A 17,247-nucleotide genomic window follows, 5' to 3' on the forward strand; every position below is an offset into this window, starting at 1 on the left:
CCCCTTTCCCCTGTGGGGTCTCTCCTCCCCGTCTCCTTTCCCCTGTGGGGTCTCTCCTCCCCGTCTCCTTTCCCCTGTGGGGTCTCTCCTCCCCGACCCCCTTCTGCCTGTGGGGTCTCTCGGCCACTCCCCCTGTGGGGTCTCGTCCCCTTCCTCCTCCCTCCTGTGCGATCTCTCCTCCCCGTCCCCCTTTCTCCTGTGGGGTCTCTCCTCCCCGTCCCCCTTCCTCCTGTGGGGTCTCTCGGCTCCGTCCCTCTTCCTCCTGTGGGGTCTCCCCTCCCCGTCCCCCCTCCTCCTGTGGGATCTCCCCTCCCCGTCCCCCCTCCTCCTGTGGTGTCTCCCCTCCCCGTCCCCCTTCCTCCTGTGGGATCTCAGCTCCCCGTCCCTCTTCCTCCTTTGGGATCTCCCCTCCCCGTCCCCCTGTGGGAACTCCCCTACCCGTCACCCTTCCTCCTGTGGCATCTCCTGCCCATCCCCCTTCCTCCTGTGTGATCTCTCCTGCCCGTCCCCCATCCTCCTGTGGGGACTCTCCTGCCCGTCCCCCTTCCTCCTGTGGGGACACTCCTGCCCGTCCCCCTTCCTCCTGTGGGGACTCTCCTGCCCGTCCCCCATCCTCCTGTGGGGTCTCTCCTGCCCGTCCCCCATCCTCCTGTGGGGACTCTCCTGCCCGTCCCCCTTCCTCCTGTGGGGTCTCTCCTGCCCGTCCCCCTTCCTCCTCTGGTGTCTCTCCTCCCCGTCCCCCTTCCGCCTGTGGGGACTCTCCTCCCCGTCCCCCTACCTCCTGTGGGGTCTCTCCTCCCCGTCCCCCCTCCTCCTGTGGTGTCTCCCCTCCCCGTCCCCCTTCCTCCTGTGGGATCTCAGCTCCCCGTCCCTCTTCCTCCTTTGGGATCTCCCCTCCCCGTCCCCCTTCCTCCTGTGGGAACTCCCCTCCCCGTCCCCCCTCCTCCTGTGGTGTCTCCCCTCCCCGTCCCCCTTCCTCCTGTGGGATCTCAGCTCCCCGTCCCTCTTCCTCCTTTGGGATCTCCCCTCCCCGTCCCCCTGTGGGAACTCCCCTACCCGTCACCCTTCCTCCTGTGGCATCTCCTGTCCATCCCCCTTCTTCCTGTGTGATCTCTCCTGCCCGTCCCCCATCCTCCTGTGGGGACTCTCCTGCCCGTCCCCCTTCCTCCTGTGGGGACTCTCCTGCCCGTCCCCCTTCCTCCTGTGGGGACTCTCCTGCCCGTCCCCCATCCTCCTGTGGGGTCTCTCCTGCCCGTCCCCCATCCTCCTGTGGGGACTCTCCTGCCCGTCCCCCTTCCTCCTGTGGGGTCTCTCCTGCCCGTCCCCCTTCCTCCTCTGGTGTCTCTCCTCCCCGTCCCCCTTCCGCCTGTGGGGACTCTCCTCCCCGTCCCCCTACCTCCTGTGGGGTCTCTCCTCCCCGTCCCCCCTCCTCCTGTGGTGTCTCCCCTCCCCGTCCCCCTTCCTCCTGTGGGATCTCAGCTCCCCGTCCCTCTTCCTCCTTTGGGATCTCCCCTCCCCGTCCCCCTTCCTCCTGTGGGAACTCCCCTACCCGTCCCCCTTCCTCCTGTGGCATCTCCTGCCCATCCCCCTTCCTCCTGTGTGATCTCTGCTGCCCGTCCCCCATCCTCCTGTGGGGACTCTCCTGCCCGTCCCCCATCCTCCTGTGGGGACTCTCCTCCCCGTCCCCCATCCTCCTGTGGGGACTCTCCTGCCCGTCCCCCATCCTCCTGTGGGGACTCTCCTGCCCGTCCCCCTTCCTCCTGTGGGGTCTCTCCTGCCCGTCCCCCTACCTCCTGTGGGGTCTCTCCTCCCCGTCCCCCTTCCTCCTGTGGGGTCTCTCCTGCCCGTCCCCCTTCCTCCTGTGGGGTCTCTCCTGCCCGTCCCCGTTCCTCCTGTGGGATCTTTTCCCCGTCCACCTTCCCCCTGTGGGATCTCTCGGCCCCGTCCACCTTCCTCCTGTGGGATCTCTCGGCCCCGTCCCCCTTCCTCCTGTGGGATCTCGTCCCCTTCCCCCTTCCTCCAGTGGGATATCACCTCCCCGTCCCCCTTCCTCCTGTGGGATATCTCCTGCCCGTCCCCCATCCTCCTGTGGGGTCTCTCCTGCCCGTCCCCCATCCTCCTGTGGGGACTCTCCTGCCCGTCCCCCTTCCTCCTGTGGGGTCTCTCCTGCCCGTCCCCCTTCCTCCTCTGGTGTCTCTCCTCCCCGTCCCCCTTCCGCCTGTGGGGACTCTCCTCCCCGTCCCCCTACCTCCTGTGGGGTCTCTCCTCCCCGTCCCCCCTGCTCCTGTGGTGTCTCCCCTCCCCGTCCCCCTTCCTCCTGTGGGATCTCAGCTCCCCGTCCCTCTTCCTCCTTTGGGATCTCCCCTCCCCGTCCCCCTTCCTCCTGTGGGAACTCCCCTCCCCGTCCCCCCTCCTCCTGTGGTGTCTCCCCTCCCCGTCCCCCTTCCTCCTGTGGGATCTCAGCTCCCCGTCCCTCTTCCTCCTTTGGGATCTCCCCTCCCCGTCCCCCTGTGGGAACTCCCCTACCCGTCACCCTTCCTCCTGTGGCATCTCCTGCCCATCCCCCTTCCTCCTGTGTGATCTCTCCTGCCCGTCCCCCATCCTCCTGTGGGGACTCTCCTGCCCGTCCCCCTTCCTCCTGTGGGGACTCTCCTGCCCGTCCCCCTTCCTCCTGTGGGGACTCTCCTGCCCGTCCCCCATCCTCCTGTGGGGTCTCTCCTGCCCGTCCCCCATCCTCCTGTGGGGACTCTCCTGCCCGTCCCCCTTCCTCCTGTGGGGTCTCTCCTGCCCGTCCCCCTTCCTCCTCTGGTGTCTCTCCTCCCCGTCCCCCTTCCGCCTGTGGGGACTCTCCTCCCCGTCCCCCTACCTCCTGTGGGGTCTCAGCTCCCCGTCCCTCTTCCTCCTTTGGGATCTCCCCTCCCCGTCCCCCTTCCTCCTGTGGGAACTCCCCTCCCCGTCCCCCCTCCTCCTGTGGTGTCTCCCCTCCCCGTCCCCCTTCCTCCTGTGGGATCTCAGCTCCCCGTCCCTCTTCCTCCTTTGGGATCTCCCCTCCCCGTCCCCCTGTGGGAACTCCCCTACCCGTCACCCTTCCTCCTGTGGCATCTCCTGCCCATCCCCCTTCCTCCTGTGTGATCTCTCCTGCCCGTCCCCCATCCTCCTGTGGGGACTCTCCTGCCCGTCCCCCTTCCTCCTGTGGGGACTCTCCTGCCCGTCCCCCTTCCTCCTGTGGGGACTCTCCTGCCCGTCCCCCATCCTCCTGTGGGGTCTCTCCTGCCCGTCCCCCATCCTCCTGTGGGGACTCTCCTGCCCGTCCCCCTTCCTCCTGTGGGGTCTCTCCTGCCCGTCCCCCTTCCTCCTCTGGTGTCTCTCCTCCCCGTCCCCCTTCCGCCTGTGGGGACTCTCCTCCCCGTCCCCCTACCTCCTGTGGGGTCTCAGCTCCCCGTCCCTCTTCCTCCTTTGGGATCTCCCCTCCCCGTCCCCCTTCCTCCTGTGGGAACTCCCCTACCCGTCCCCCTTCCTCCTGTGGCATCTCCTGCCCATCCCCCTTCCTCCTGTGTGATCTCTGCTGCCCGTCCCCCATCCTCCTGTGGGGACTCTCCTGCCCGTCCCCCATCCTCCTGTGGGGACTCTCCTCCCCGTCCCCCATCCTCCTGTGGGGACTCTCCTGCCCGTCCCCCATCCTCCTGTGGGGACTCTCCTGCCCGTCCCCCTTCCTCCTGTGGGGACTCTCCTGCCCGTCCCCCTACCTCCTGTGGGGTCTCTCCTCCCCGTCCCCCTTCCTCCTGTGGGGTCTCTCCTGCCCGTCCCCCTTCCTCCTGTGGGATCTTTTCCCCGTCCACCTTCCCCCTGTGGGATCTCTCGGCCCCGTCCACCTTCCTCCTGTGGGATCTCTCGGCCCCGTCCACCTTCCTCCTGTGGGATCTCTCGGCCCCGTCCCCCTTCCTCCTGTGGGATCTCGTCCCCTTCCCCCTTCCTCCAGTGGGATATCACCTCCCCGTCCCCCTTCCTCCTGTGGGATATCTCCTCCCCGTCCCCCTTCCTCCTGTGGGGTCTCTCGGCCCCGTCCCCCTTCCTCCTTTGGGGTCTCTCCTCCCTGTCCCCCTTCCTCCTTTGGGCTCTCTCCTCCACGTCCCCCTTCCTCCTGTGGGATCTCCCCTCCCCGTCCACCTTCCTCCTGTGGGATCTCTCCTCCCCGTCCCCATTCCTCCTGTGGGATCTCTCCTCCCCGTCCACCTTCCTCCTGTGGGATCTCCCCTCCCCGTCCCCCTTCCTCCTGTGGGACCTCCTCCCCGTCCCCCTTCCACATGTGGGACCTCCTCCCCGTCCCCCTTCCTCCTGTGGGACCTCCTCCCCGTCCCCCTTCCTCCTGTGGGGTCCCTCCTCCCAGTCCCCCTTCCTCCTGTGGGGTCCCTCCTCCCAGTCCCCCTTCCTCCTGTGGCGTCCCTCCTGCCCGTCCCCATTCCTCCTGTGGGGTCTCAATTGCCCATCCCCCTTCCTCCTGTGGGATCTCTCCTCCCCGTTATCCTTTCTCCTGTGGGGTCCCTCCTCCCAGTCCCCCTTCCTCCTGAGGGATCTCTCCTGCCCGTCCCCTTCCTCCTGTGGGATCTCTCCTCCCCGTCCCCTTCCTCCTGTGGGATCTCTCCTCCCCGTCCCCCTTCCTCCTGTGGGATCTCTCTTCCCCATCCACCTTCCTCCTGTGGGATCTGTTCTCCCCGTCCCTCCTGAGGGATCTCTCCTCCCCGTCCCTCTGAGGGATCTCTCCTCCCCGTTCTCCTTCCTGCTGTGGGATGTCCCCTCCCCGTCCCCCTTCTTCCTGTGGGATCTCCTCCCCGTCCCCCTTCCTCCTGTGGGATCTCTCCACCCCGTCCCCCTTCCGCCTGTGGGATCTTGTCCCCGTCCCCCTTCCGCCTGTGGGGTCTCTCCTCCCCGTCCCCCTTCCTCCTGTGGGGTCTCTCCTCCACGTCCCCATTCCTCCTGTGGGGTCTCTTGGCCCCGTCCCCCTTCCTCCTGTGGCCTCTCTCCTCCCCGTCCCCCTTCCTCCTTTGTGGTCTCTCCTCCCCGTCCCCCTTACCCCTATGGGAACTCCCCTCCCCGTCCCCCTTCCTCCTGTGGGGTCTCCTCCCCGTCACCCTTCCCCCTGTGGGGTCTCTCGTCCCCGTCCCCCTTCCTCCTGTGGGATCTCTCCCCCAGCCCCCTTCCTCCTGTGGGATCTCTCCCCCATCTCCCTTCCTCTTGTACGCTCTCTCCTCCCCGTCCCCCTTCCTCCTGTGGGATCTCTCCTCCCCGTCCCCCTTCCTCCTGTGGGGTCTCTCCTCCCCTGTCCCCCTCCTCCTGTGGGATCTCTCCTCCCCGTCCCCCTTCCTCCTGTGGGGTCTCTCCTCCCCGTCCCCCTTCCTCGAGTGGGAACTCTCCTCCCCGTCCACCTTCCTCCTGTGGGATCTCTCCTCCCCATCCACCTTCATCCTGTGGGATCTCTCCTCCCCGTCCCCCTTACCCCTGTGGGAACTCCCCTCCCCGTCCCCCTTCCTCCTGTGGGGTCTCTCCTCCCCGTCCCCCTTACCCCTGTGGGAACTCCCCTCCCCGTCCCCCTTCCTCCTGTGGGGTCTCTACTCCCCATCCCCCTTCCTCCTGTGGGATCTCTCCTCCCCGTCCCCCTTCCTCCTGTGGGGTCTCTCCTCCCCTGTCCCCCTCCTCCTGTGGGGTCTCTCCTGCCCGTCCCTCTTCCTCCTGTGGGATCTCTCCTCCCCGTCCCCCTTCCTCCTGTGGGATCTCTCCTCCCCGTCCCCCTTCCTCCTGTGAGATCTCTCCTCCCCGTCCCCCTTCCTCGAGTGGGAACTCTCCTCCCCGTCCACCTTCCTCCTGTGGGATCCCATCCACCTTCATCCTGTGGGATCTCTCCTCCCCGTCCCCATTCCTCCTGAGGGATCTCTCCTCCCCGTCCCCCTTCCTCCTGTTGGATCTCTCCTCCCCGTCCCCCTTCCTCCTGAGGGATCTCTCCTCCCCGTCCCCCTTCCTCCTGAGGGATCTCTCCTCCCCGTCCCCCTTCCTCCTGAGGGATCTCTCCTCCCCGTCCCCCTTCCTCCTGTGGGATCTCCTCCCCGTCCCCCTTCCTCCTGTGAGATCTCTCCTTCTCATCCCCCTTCCTCCTGAGGGATCTCTCCTCCCCGTCCCCCTTCCTCCTGTGGGATCTCTCTTCCCCATCCCCTTCCTCCTGTGGGATCTCTCTTCCCCATCCCCCTTCCTCCAAGATGCTATGGTAAACGAGATAGAATTGCGATCACTATCTCCAAAATGCTGTCCCACTGAGAGATCTGACACCTGACCAGGTTCGTTTCCCAAAACCAGATCAAGTACAGCCTCTCCTCTTGTAGGCTTATGTACATATTGCTTCAAGAAACCTTCCTGAACACACTTCACAAACTCCACCCCATCGACACCCCTCACTCTAGGGAGCTGCTAATCAATAGTTGGGAAGTTAAAATCTCCCACTTCAACAACCCTGTTATTGTTACTCCTTTCCAGAATCGGTCTCCCTATCTGCTCCTCGATGTCCCTGTTAATGTTGGGTGGTCTATGCAATACACCCAGTAGAGTTATTGACCCCTTCCTGTTCCTAACTTCCACCCACAGAGACTCACTCAGACACAGACAATCATTTATTTTATTCATCATACTCCTTGCATTAAAATAGGCACATCTCAAACCATCGGACTGAGTGTCTCCCTTCTCTATCACCTGCGTATCCTCCCTTTCACACTGTCTCCAAATTCTCTCTATTTGTGAGCCAACCTTCCTCTCCTCCGTCACATCAATTTGGTTCCCTCCTCCCAGCAATTCTAGTTTAAACTCTCCCCAGTAGCCTTAGCAAACCTTGCTGTCAGGATATTAATATACGGGATTCAAGTGCAACCCGTCCTTTCTGTGCAGGTCACACCTGCTCCAAAAGAGGTCCCAATGATCCAGAAATCTGAATCCCTGCCTCCTGCTCCAATCCCTCGGCCACGCGTTTATCCTCCACCTCATCCCAATCTTATTCTCACTGTCACGTGGGACAGACAGTAATTCCGAGATCACTACCTTTGAGGTCCTGCTTCTCAACTTCCTTCCTAACTCCCTGTAGTCTGTTTTCAGGACCTCTTCCCTTTTCCTACCGATGTCACTGGTACCAATATGTACCACGACCTCCAGTTGTTCCCCCTCCCACTGCAGGATATCTTGGACGTGATCAGGAACATCCTGGCCCTGGGAACTGGGAGGCAAACTACCATCCGAGTTTCTTTACTGCGTCCACAGAATCGTCTGTCTGACCCCCTAACTATAGTCCCCTCTCTCTGCTGCCATCCTCTTACTTTCCCCACCCTCCTGAGCCACAGGGCCAGACGGTGCCAGAGGTGCAGCTGTTGTTGCTCCCTCTCCAGCAGTACTCGAACCGGAGTACTTATTGTCAAGGGGAACAGCCACTGGGGTATTCACTAGTACCTGCTTCTTGCCCTTCCCTCTCCTGACTGTGACCCAGTTCCTCGGTCTCCCGTGGCCCCGGTGTGACCACCTGCCTGTAACTCCTCTCTATCACCTCCTCGCTCTCCATGACCAGACGAAGGTCATCGAGCTGCATCTCCAGTTCCCTAACTCGGTCCCTAAGGAGCTGCAGCTCGACACACCGGGTGCAGATGTTGCCGTCCGGGAGGCTGGGAGTCTCCAGGATCTCCCACATCTGACACCGAGCACAGAAACCCAGCCTCACACACATACTCTCTGTCTGTATTGTAAACAGATAACCTACCTCGCCTCGACCCTTTATCGCCGAAGCCCCGTTGAGCCAAAGCCTTCCTACTCTGTCTCCCGCTCCTCTGACGCTCGCTCTGTAAATCTGTCTTCCTTTTAAACTCTTCTCGCTGTTCTCACTGGCCGACCTGCCCAGTCGTGCTGAAGAAAATATCAGTAATTGTGTTACTGATAAACACCGGGGATTTGTACCGTCTCCTGTCTCTCTGTGTCCTTCACCCTCACTCTCTCTCATCTCCAGACTGTGGGAGATTGTGTTTACAGTCACTGGGTGTCTGACACTGAACATTAATGTGATCAGTAATTGTGTTACTGATAAACACTGGGGATTTGTACCGTCTCCTGTCTCTCTGTGTCCTTCACCCTCACTCTCTCTCATCTCCAGACTGTGGGAGATTGTGTTTACAGTCACTGGGTGTCTGACACTGAACATTAATGTGATCAGTAATTGTGTTATTGATAAACACTGGGGATTTGTACCGTCTCCTGTCTCTCTGTGTCCTTCACCCTCACTCTCTCTCATCTCCAGACTGTGGGAGATTGTGTTTACAGTCACTGGGTGTCTGACACTGAACATTAATGTGATCAGTAATTGTGTTACTGATAAACACTGGGGATTTGTACTGTCTCCTGTCTCTCTGTGTCCTTCACCCTCACTCTCTCTCATCTCCAGGCTGTGGGAGATTGTGTTTACAGTCACTGGGTGTCTGACACTGAACATTAATGTGATCAGTAATTGTGTTACTGATAAACACTGGGGATTTGTACCGTCTCCTGTCTCTCTGTGTCCTTCACCCTCACTCTCTCTCATCTCCAGGCTGACCCGTGTCGGTCTCACAGATTCTGGTGCCGAGGATCTCGTCTCCGCTCTCAGTACAAACCCATCACTGACGGGGCTGAACCTGAGTAATAATAAACTGGGAGATTCAGGAGTGAAACTGGTGTCTGCGGCTCTGAGGAAGTCAGAGTGTAAAATACAGACACTGTGGTAAGTACCAGACTGTGGGAGATTGTGTTTACAGTCACTGGGTGTCTGACACTGAACATTAATGTGATCAGTAATTGTGTTACTGATAAACACTGGGGATTTGTACCGTCTCCTGTCTCTCTGTGTCCTTCACCCTCACTCTCTCTCATCTCCAGGCTGGGGGAGATTGTGTTTACAGTCACTGGGTGTCTGACACTGAACATTAATGTGATCAGTAATTGTGTTACTGATAAACACTGGGGATTTGTACCGTCTCCTGTCTCTCAGTGTCCTTCACCCTCACTCTCTCTCATCTCCAGGCTGTACAATGTCGGTCTCACAGATTCTGGTGCCGAGGATCTCGTCTCCGCTCTCAGTACAAACCCATCACTGACGGAGCTGAACCTGGGATCAAACTCTCTGACAGACCGATCTGTCCCCGCTCTCCGCCGCCTCATACTGACCCTCCCGAGTCTGAAGCGGATGGAGTGAGTGTTTGTGTTAATGTTCAATGTGATAAAATATCAGTGGATCCGCGGGTTTTCTGGTGATATTTGTCTGTGAGTGTTGTTGAAACATTAACCCCGGTCCCCTGTTACTGACACTGTTGTGTGATCTGTTTATTTCATCGTTATTCTCCCATCTGTTTCAGCCTGGGGGTGAATCGGTTCAGTGAGACCGGGAGGAAGGAACTGAGATCTCTACAGGAACCCAGACCCGGACTGATGGTGGATCAGTGGACATTTAGCCTTTAACCTTTATCTTACCTGGAACCCAGACCCGGACTGATGGTGGATCTGTGATCCTGTGAACATCCCCGCCCGCGGGATGGGGACATTTGGCCGACTCCCCGCCCTCCCCTTTAACTCCCGCCCTTACCTTTAACGGCCTCGCGCCTGGTTCAACTTTCAACGGTTTTAACGGACCCGGCTCGGGCCTCGCGCTGTGTGCGTCGCTCGCAGCGGTCCCGCAATGACGTGTTCCGCCTGTTGTCCGGCGGGACAGCTTCCGCCGGAAGTGCGTGTTGGAGACTCCCCACGTGGCTACCCGGGGAATTACCCGGACAGGAAGAGCCCGGGGTCCGGGGCTCAGTCTGGGACACCGGTGTCCCGGGGTGGGGGGGGATGGTCCCGGGAGAGAATCCTTTTGCCCCCTTTGCTGAGGACGGTGCATTCGGCAGCCTGGCCGATATAATGATGTTAAATGGACAAATCCCTCGGCAGTGACCCTGGATCTGCAGCGATCCCGGACACGGCCCTGAAGTGTGATTTTATAATCATCGGTTCCCCGATGCAGAGTGACGGAGAGAAACGGGACTGATTATTCAACCGGTCACTCCTTGTCTCCGGTCAGTTAATTGTGTGTGACTGTGAGTGAGTCGGGAGCAGCTTATTTATTCCCGCACGTCAGCAGCTCACACATTGTTTCATTTACATTTGTAAATTTACTCACACCCGGGACCAGACACAGAGAGAATTGTCCTCCACACCGGCCCATCACACAGTCCCGGGGTAGACACAGAGTGAATCTCCCTCCACACCGGCCCATCACACATCCCGGGGTCAGACACAGAGTGAATCTCCCTCCACACCGTCCCATCACACACTCCAGGGGTCAGACACAGGGTGAATCTCCCTCCGCACCGTCCCATCACACACTCCCGGGGTCAGACACAGAGTGAATCTCCCTCCACACCGTCCCATCACACACTCCCGGGGTCAGACACAGAGTGAATCTCCCTCCACACCGTCCCATCACACACTCCCGGGGTCAGACACAGAGTGAATCTCCCTCCACACCGTACCATCACACACTCCCGGGATCAGACACAGAGTGAATCTCCCTCCACACCGTCCCATCACACACTCCCGGGACCAGACACAGAGAGAATCTCCCTCCACACCGTCCCATCACACACTCCCGGGGTCAGACACAGAGTGAATCTCCCTCCACACCGTCCCATCACACACTCCCGGGGTCAGACACAGAGTGAATCTCCCTCCGCACCGTCCCATCGCACACTCCCGGGGTCAGACACAGAGTGAATCTCCCTCCACACCGTCCCATCTCACACTCCCGAGACCAGACACAGAGTGAATCTCCCTCCTCACCGTCCCATCACACTCTCCCGGGGTCGGACACAGAGTGAATCTCCCTCCAAACCGGCCCATCACACACTCCCGGGGTCAGACACAGAGTGAATCTCCCTCCACACCGTCCCATCACACACTCCCGGGGTCAGACACAGAGTGAATCTCCCTCCGCACCGTCCCATCTCACACTCCCGGGGTCAGACACAGAGTGAATCTCCCTCCGCACGGTCACATCACACACTCCCGGGGTCAGACACAGAGTGAATCTCCATCCACACCGTCCCATCACACACTCCCGGGGTCAGTCACAGAGTGAATCTCCCTCCGCATGGTCACATCACACACTCCCGGGGTCAGTCACAGAGTGAATCTCCCTCCACACCGTCCCATCACACACTCCCGGGGTCAGACACAGAGTGAATCTCCCTCCACACCGTCCCATCACACACTCCCGGGGTCAGACACAGAGTGAATCTCCCTCCGCACCGTCCCATCACACATCCCGGGGTCAGACACAGAGTGAATCTCCCTCCGCACCGTCCCATCACACACTCCCGGGGTCAGACACAGAGAGAATCTCCCTCCGCACCGTCCCATCACACACTCCCGGGTTCAGACACAGAGTGAATCTCCCTCCGCACCGTCCCATCACACACTCCCGGGGTCAGACACAGAGTGAATCTCCCTCCACACCGTCCCATCACACACTCCCAGGGTCAGACACAGAGTGAATCTCCCTCCACACCGTCCCATCACACACTCCCGGGATCAGACACAGAGTGAATCTCCCTCCACACCGTCCCATCACACACTCCCGGGATCAGACACAGAGTGAATCTCCCTCCACACCGTCCCATCACACACTCCCGAGGTCAGACACAGAGTGAATCTCCCTCCACACCGTCCCATCACACACTCCCGGGGTCAGACACAGAGTGAATCTCCCTCCACACCGTCCCATCATACACTCCCGGGATCAGACACAGAGTGAATCTCCCTCCACACCGTCCCATCACACACTCCCGGGGTCAGAAAGAGAGTGAATCTCCCTCCACACCGTCCCATCACACACTCCCGGGGTCAGACACAGAGTGAATCTCCCTCCACACCGTCCCATCACACACTCCTGGGGTCAGACACAGAGTGAATCTCCCTCCACACCGTCCCATCACACACTCCCGGGGTCAGACACAGAGTGAATCTCCCTCCACACCGTCCCATCACACACTCCCGGGGTCAGACACAGAGTGAATCTCCCTCCTCACCGTCCCCATCACACACTCCCGGGGTCAGACACAGAGTGAATCTCCCTCCACACCGTCCCATCACACACTCCCGGGGTCAGACACAGAGTGAATCTCCCTCCACACCGTCCCATCACACACTCCCGGGGTCAGACACAGAGTGAATCTCCTCCACACCGTCCCATCACACACTCCCGGGGTCAGACACAGAGTGAATCTCCCTCCTCACCGTCCCATCACACACTCCCGGGGTCAGACACAGAGTGAATCTCCCTCCACACCGTCCCATCACACACTCCCGGGGTCAGACACAGAGTGAATCTCCCTCCACACCGTCCCATCTCACACTCGCGGGGTCAGACACAGAGTGAATCTCCCTCCACACCGTCCCATCTCACACTCCCGAGACCAGACACAGAGTGAATCTCCCTCCTCACCGTCCCATCACACACTCCCGGGGTCAGACACAGAGTGAATCTCCCTCCACACCGTCCCATCTCACACTCCGGGGGTCAGACACAGAGTGAATCTCCCTCCACACCGTCCCATCACACACTCCCGGGGTCAGAAAGAGAGTGAATCTCCCTCCACACCGTCCCATCACACACTCCCGGGTCAGACACAGAGTGAATCTCCCTCCACACCGTCCCATCACACACTCCCGGGGTCAGACACAGAGTGAATCTCCCTCCTCACCGTCCCATCACACACTCCCGGGGTCAGACACAGAGTGAATCTCCCATAACACACTCCCGGGGTCAGACACAGAGTGAATCTCCCTCCACACCGTCCCATCTCACACTCCGGGGGGTCAGACACAGAGTGAATCTCCCTCCACACCGTCCCATCACACACTCCCGGGGTCAGACACAGAGTGAATCTCCCTCCACACCGTCCCATCACACACTCCCGGGGTCAGAAAGAGAGTGAATCTCCCTCCACACCGTCCCATCACACACTCCCGGGGTCAGACACAGAGTGAATCTCCCTCCACACACGTGGATGGTGGATCTGTGAACATCTGAATGTGGTGAATCGGTTCAGTGAGACCGGGATGAAGGAACTGAGATCTCTACAGGAACCCAGACCTGGACTGATGGTGGATCTGTGAACATCTGAATGTGGTGAATCGGTTCAGTGAGACCGGGATGAAGGAACTGAGATCTCTACAGGAACCCAGACCCGGACTGATGTTGGATCTGCGAACATCTGAATGTGGGGAATCGGTTCAGTGAGACCGGGATGAAGGAACTGAGATCTCTACAGGAACCCAGACCCGGACTGATGGTGGATCTGTGAACATCTGAATGTGGAGAATCGGTTCAGTGAGACCGGGATGAAGGAACTGAGATCTCTACAGGAACCCAGACCCGGACTGAGAGTGGATCAGTGGACATCTGAATGTGGTGAATCGGTTCAGTGAGACCGGGGAGAAGGAACTGAGATCTCTACAGGAACCCAGACCCGGACTGAGAGTGGATCTGTGAACATCTGAATGTGGGGAATCGGTTCAGTGAGACCGGGATGAAGGAACTGAGATCTCTACAGGAACCCAGACCCGGACTGAGAGTGGATCTGTGAACATCTGAATGTGGGGAATCGGTTCAGTGAGACCGGGATGAAGGAACTGAGATCTCTACAGGGACCCAGACCCGGACTGATGTGTGGATCTGTGAACATCTGAATGTGGTGAATCGGTTCAGTGAGACCGGGATGAAGGAACTGAGATCTCTACAGGAACCCAGACCCGGACTGATGGTGGATCTGTGAACATCTGAATGTGGTGAATCGGTTCAGTGAGACCGGGATGAAGGAACTGAGATCTCTACAGGAACCCAGACCCGGACTGATGGTGGATCTGTGAACATCTGAATGTGGTGAATCGGTTCAGTGAGACCGGGATGAAGGAACTGAGATCTCTACAGGAACCCAGACCCGGACTGATGGTGGATCTGTGAACATCTGAATGTGGGGAATCGGTTCAGTGAGACCGGGATGAAGGAACTGAGATCTCTGCAGGAACCCAGACCCGGACTGAGAGTGGATCTGAATGTGTGAACATCCCCGCCCGCGGGATGGGGACATTTGGCCGACTCCCCGCCCTCCCCTTTAACTCCCGCCCTTACCTTTAACGGCCGCGCGCCTGGTTCAACTTTCAACGGTTTTAACGGACCCGGCTCGGGCCTCGCGCTGTGTGCGTCGCTCGCAGCGGGTCCCGCAGTGACGTGTTTCCGCCTGTTGTCCGGCGGGACAGCTTTCGCCGGAAGTGCGTGTTGGAGACTCCCCACGTGGCACCCCGGGGGAATTACCCCGGACAGGAAGAGCCCGGGGTCCGGGGCTCAGTCTGGGACACCGGTGTCCCGGGGTGGGGGGGATGGTCCTGGGAGAGAATCCTTTTGCCCCCTTTTGCTGAGGACGGTGCATTCGGCAGCCTGGCCGATATAATGATGTTAAATGGACAAATCCCTCGGCAGTGACCCTGGATCTGCAGCGATCCCGGACACGGCCCTGAAGTGTGATTTTATAATCATCGGTTCCCCGATGCAGAGTGACGGTGAGAAACGGGACTGATTATTCAAACTGTCACTCCCTGTCGCCGGTCAGTTAATTGTGTGTGACTGTGAGTGAGTCGGGAGCAGCTTATTTATTCCGCACGTCAGCAGCTCACACATTGTTTAATTTGCATTGATCATAATGGAATCAATAAACCGCTGTAACTTCCTGTCCTGGTGCCGGACTCGAGTTTTATTTGAGGTTTCTGCTGCCCCCCGCACCCTGTGCACTGCAACAGTGGGTCGGAGCTCCTCACACTGACACAGTAGCGTCTCAGCTCCAGGCTGAGAGAGCTTGGACTGGCAGAGTCCGGGTAGAGCATTCCACAAATCCACCACACTCTGGGTGAAAAAGTTTTAACGCATCTCTGTTCTAAATGGCCTACCCCTTATTCTTAAACTGTGGCCTCTAGTTCTGGACTCACCCATCAGCAGGAACATGCTTCCTGCCTCCATTGTGTCCAATCCCTTAATAATCTTATCTGTTTCAATCAGATCCCCTCTTATTCTTCTAAATTCCAGAGTATACATGCCCAGTCACTCCAATCTTTCAACATATGACAGTTTCACCATTCCGGGAATTAACCTTGTGAACATACGCTCAATAGCAAGAATGTCCTTCCTCAAATTTGGAGACCAAAACTGCACACAATATTCCTGGTGGGGTCTCACCAGGGCCCTGTACAGCTGCAGAAGGACCTCTTTACTCCAATACTCAATTCCTCTTGTTATAAAAGCGAGCATGCCATTAGCTTTCTTTTCTGCCTGCTGTACCTGCATGCTCGCTTTCACGGACTGATGTACAAGAACACATAGATCTCTTTGTACTTCCCCTTTTCCTAACTTGACTCCATTTAGATAGTAATCTGCCTTCCTGTTCTTGCCGCCAAATTGAATAACCTCACATTTATCCATATTAAACTGCATCTGCCATACATTTGCCCACTCACCCAACCTGCATTCACATAACATCCTGCTGACAATTCACACTGCCACCCAGCTTTGTGTCATCAGCAAATTTGCTAATGTTACTTTTAATCCCTTCATCTAAATCATTAAAGTATATTGTAAACCACTGAGGCCCCGAGTACGAGACGGATGGGGGATGGAATACCGACATTACACACGGAGTGAAGCTCCCTCCACCGCATGCCATTATACACTCTCAGGGTCAGACACAGAATGAAGCTTCCTCCACACCATCACATCACACACTCCCGGGGTCAGACACGGTGAATCTCCCTCAAAACCATCCCATCGCACACACCCGGGGTCAGACACAGAGTGTATCTCCCTTCACACCGTCCCATCACACACTCCCGGGGTCAGACACAGAGTGAATCGCCCTCCACACCGTCCCAGCACACACTCCCGGGTTCAGATGTGGATTGAATCTCCCTCCACACTGTCACATCACACACACCCGGGTCAGATGCAGGGTGGATTTCCTTCCACACCGTCCCATCACACACTCCTGTGGTCACACACACAGTGAATCTACCTCCACACCGTCTCATCACACACTTGTGGGGTCATACACAGACTGAATCTCCCTCCACACCCTCCCAACACACACTTGCAATGCCAAACACACAGTGAAGCTCCGTCTGCACCATTCCATCACTCAATTAATCCCATCCTGCAATATCTCATTTCAGGGAAGCAGGCACCATCAATTTGCGGGAGACTCCCGGAACTCCCGGGAGAGGTGGGATGTCTGCAATAGAGTAGCTCCTGAGCGGCCAGCCAGCTAGTTTAAATAGCGTTAGCTGTGCTATTGAATGAATGACAACTGTTACACTCATCAGTGATTTAATCCACCATGAGCAACAGAAAAGTCTGTTGCAAACAGTGCATCGAGCCACACTGTCATTATTTTTGACCCCTATTTTGACCCGGAACTTCCGGGTGAGATGGGATGTCCGACGCTTCACTTGAAATGGCCGCTGGGGAGGGAGTGGCGGCTTTGGTAGAAGTGAGCACAAGAGAGGGAGGGACGCGCTGATTTAAAATGGGCGAATCCTTGGTTGATGTGGCCGCCAGGGATGGAGTGGGACTCTGAGTTACAATGGCCACTGTGACACACAGAATATATGGCGAAGGAATATTCGGTGCCCATGGATACAATCCCGGGATCGAGTGTGTTATTGATTGTAATAACAGTATTTTAATTTGTGTTTTATATTGTCTTGGGCGTTGTACATATGTTTTAAGTCCAATAATTTTGTCGTTGAATAATCTAATGTATATATCTGAGATATTCACACATACACATATACATGAGGGTTTTGGGGAGGAGGGGTGAGGGGTTTGGGAGGAAGAGGAGTGACGGGACGAGGAGTGGACTGATGAGACGGTGAGCGTGGCGAAGTCACTGACTGAAAAGGGGACGGAAAGGGAAGGGGCAGAAGTTCCTGTCACAAACTGGTGGCCGACATGGAGAAGATAAAGACGGGGTGAGGAGGAGTGAAACGACAGGAAGGGAGCGGGACTGATGGGACGGGGAGGGAGAGGATGTAATGGGACGGGAGGGAGTGGTCTGATTGGACAGTGTGGGTGAGTGACGTTTTCAATAGTGGAGGATCAATGGGTGGTGACCATTTCCT

At 58.1% G+C, this 17,247-nt stretch overlaps 1 long non-coding RNA gene across 1 annotated transcript; it reads left to right on the plus strand.

The window, feature by feature from the left end:
- Positions 1–8,305: 8,305 nt before the first annotated feature.
- LOC132388017 (uncharacterized) lies at positions 8,306–14,811 on the plus strand. Its single transcript, XR_009510120.1, has 3 exons — positions 8,306–8,773; positions 9,073–9,240; positions 9,405–14,811. It is a non-coding gene; the product is annotated as an uncharacterized LOC132388017 (long non-coding RNA).
- The last annotated feature ends 2,436 nt before the right edge of the window (positions 14,812–17,247 follow it).

This window comes from Hypanus sabinus, unplaced genomic scaffold, assembly GCF_030144855.1.
Source record: "Hypanus sabinus isolate sHypSab1 unplaced genomic scaffold, sHypSab1.hap1 scaffold_2506, whole genome shotgun sequence".
In the NCBI taxonomy this organism is placed as follows: Eukaryota; Metazoa; Chordata; class Chondrichthyes; order Myliobatiformes; family Dasyatidae; genus Hypanus; species Hypanus sabinus.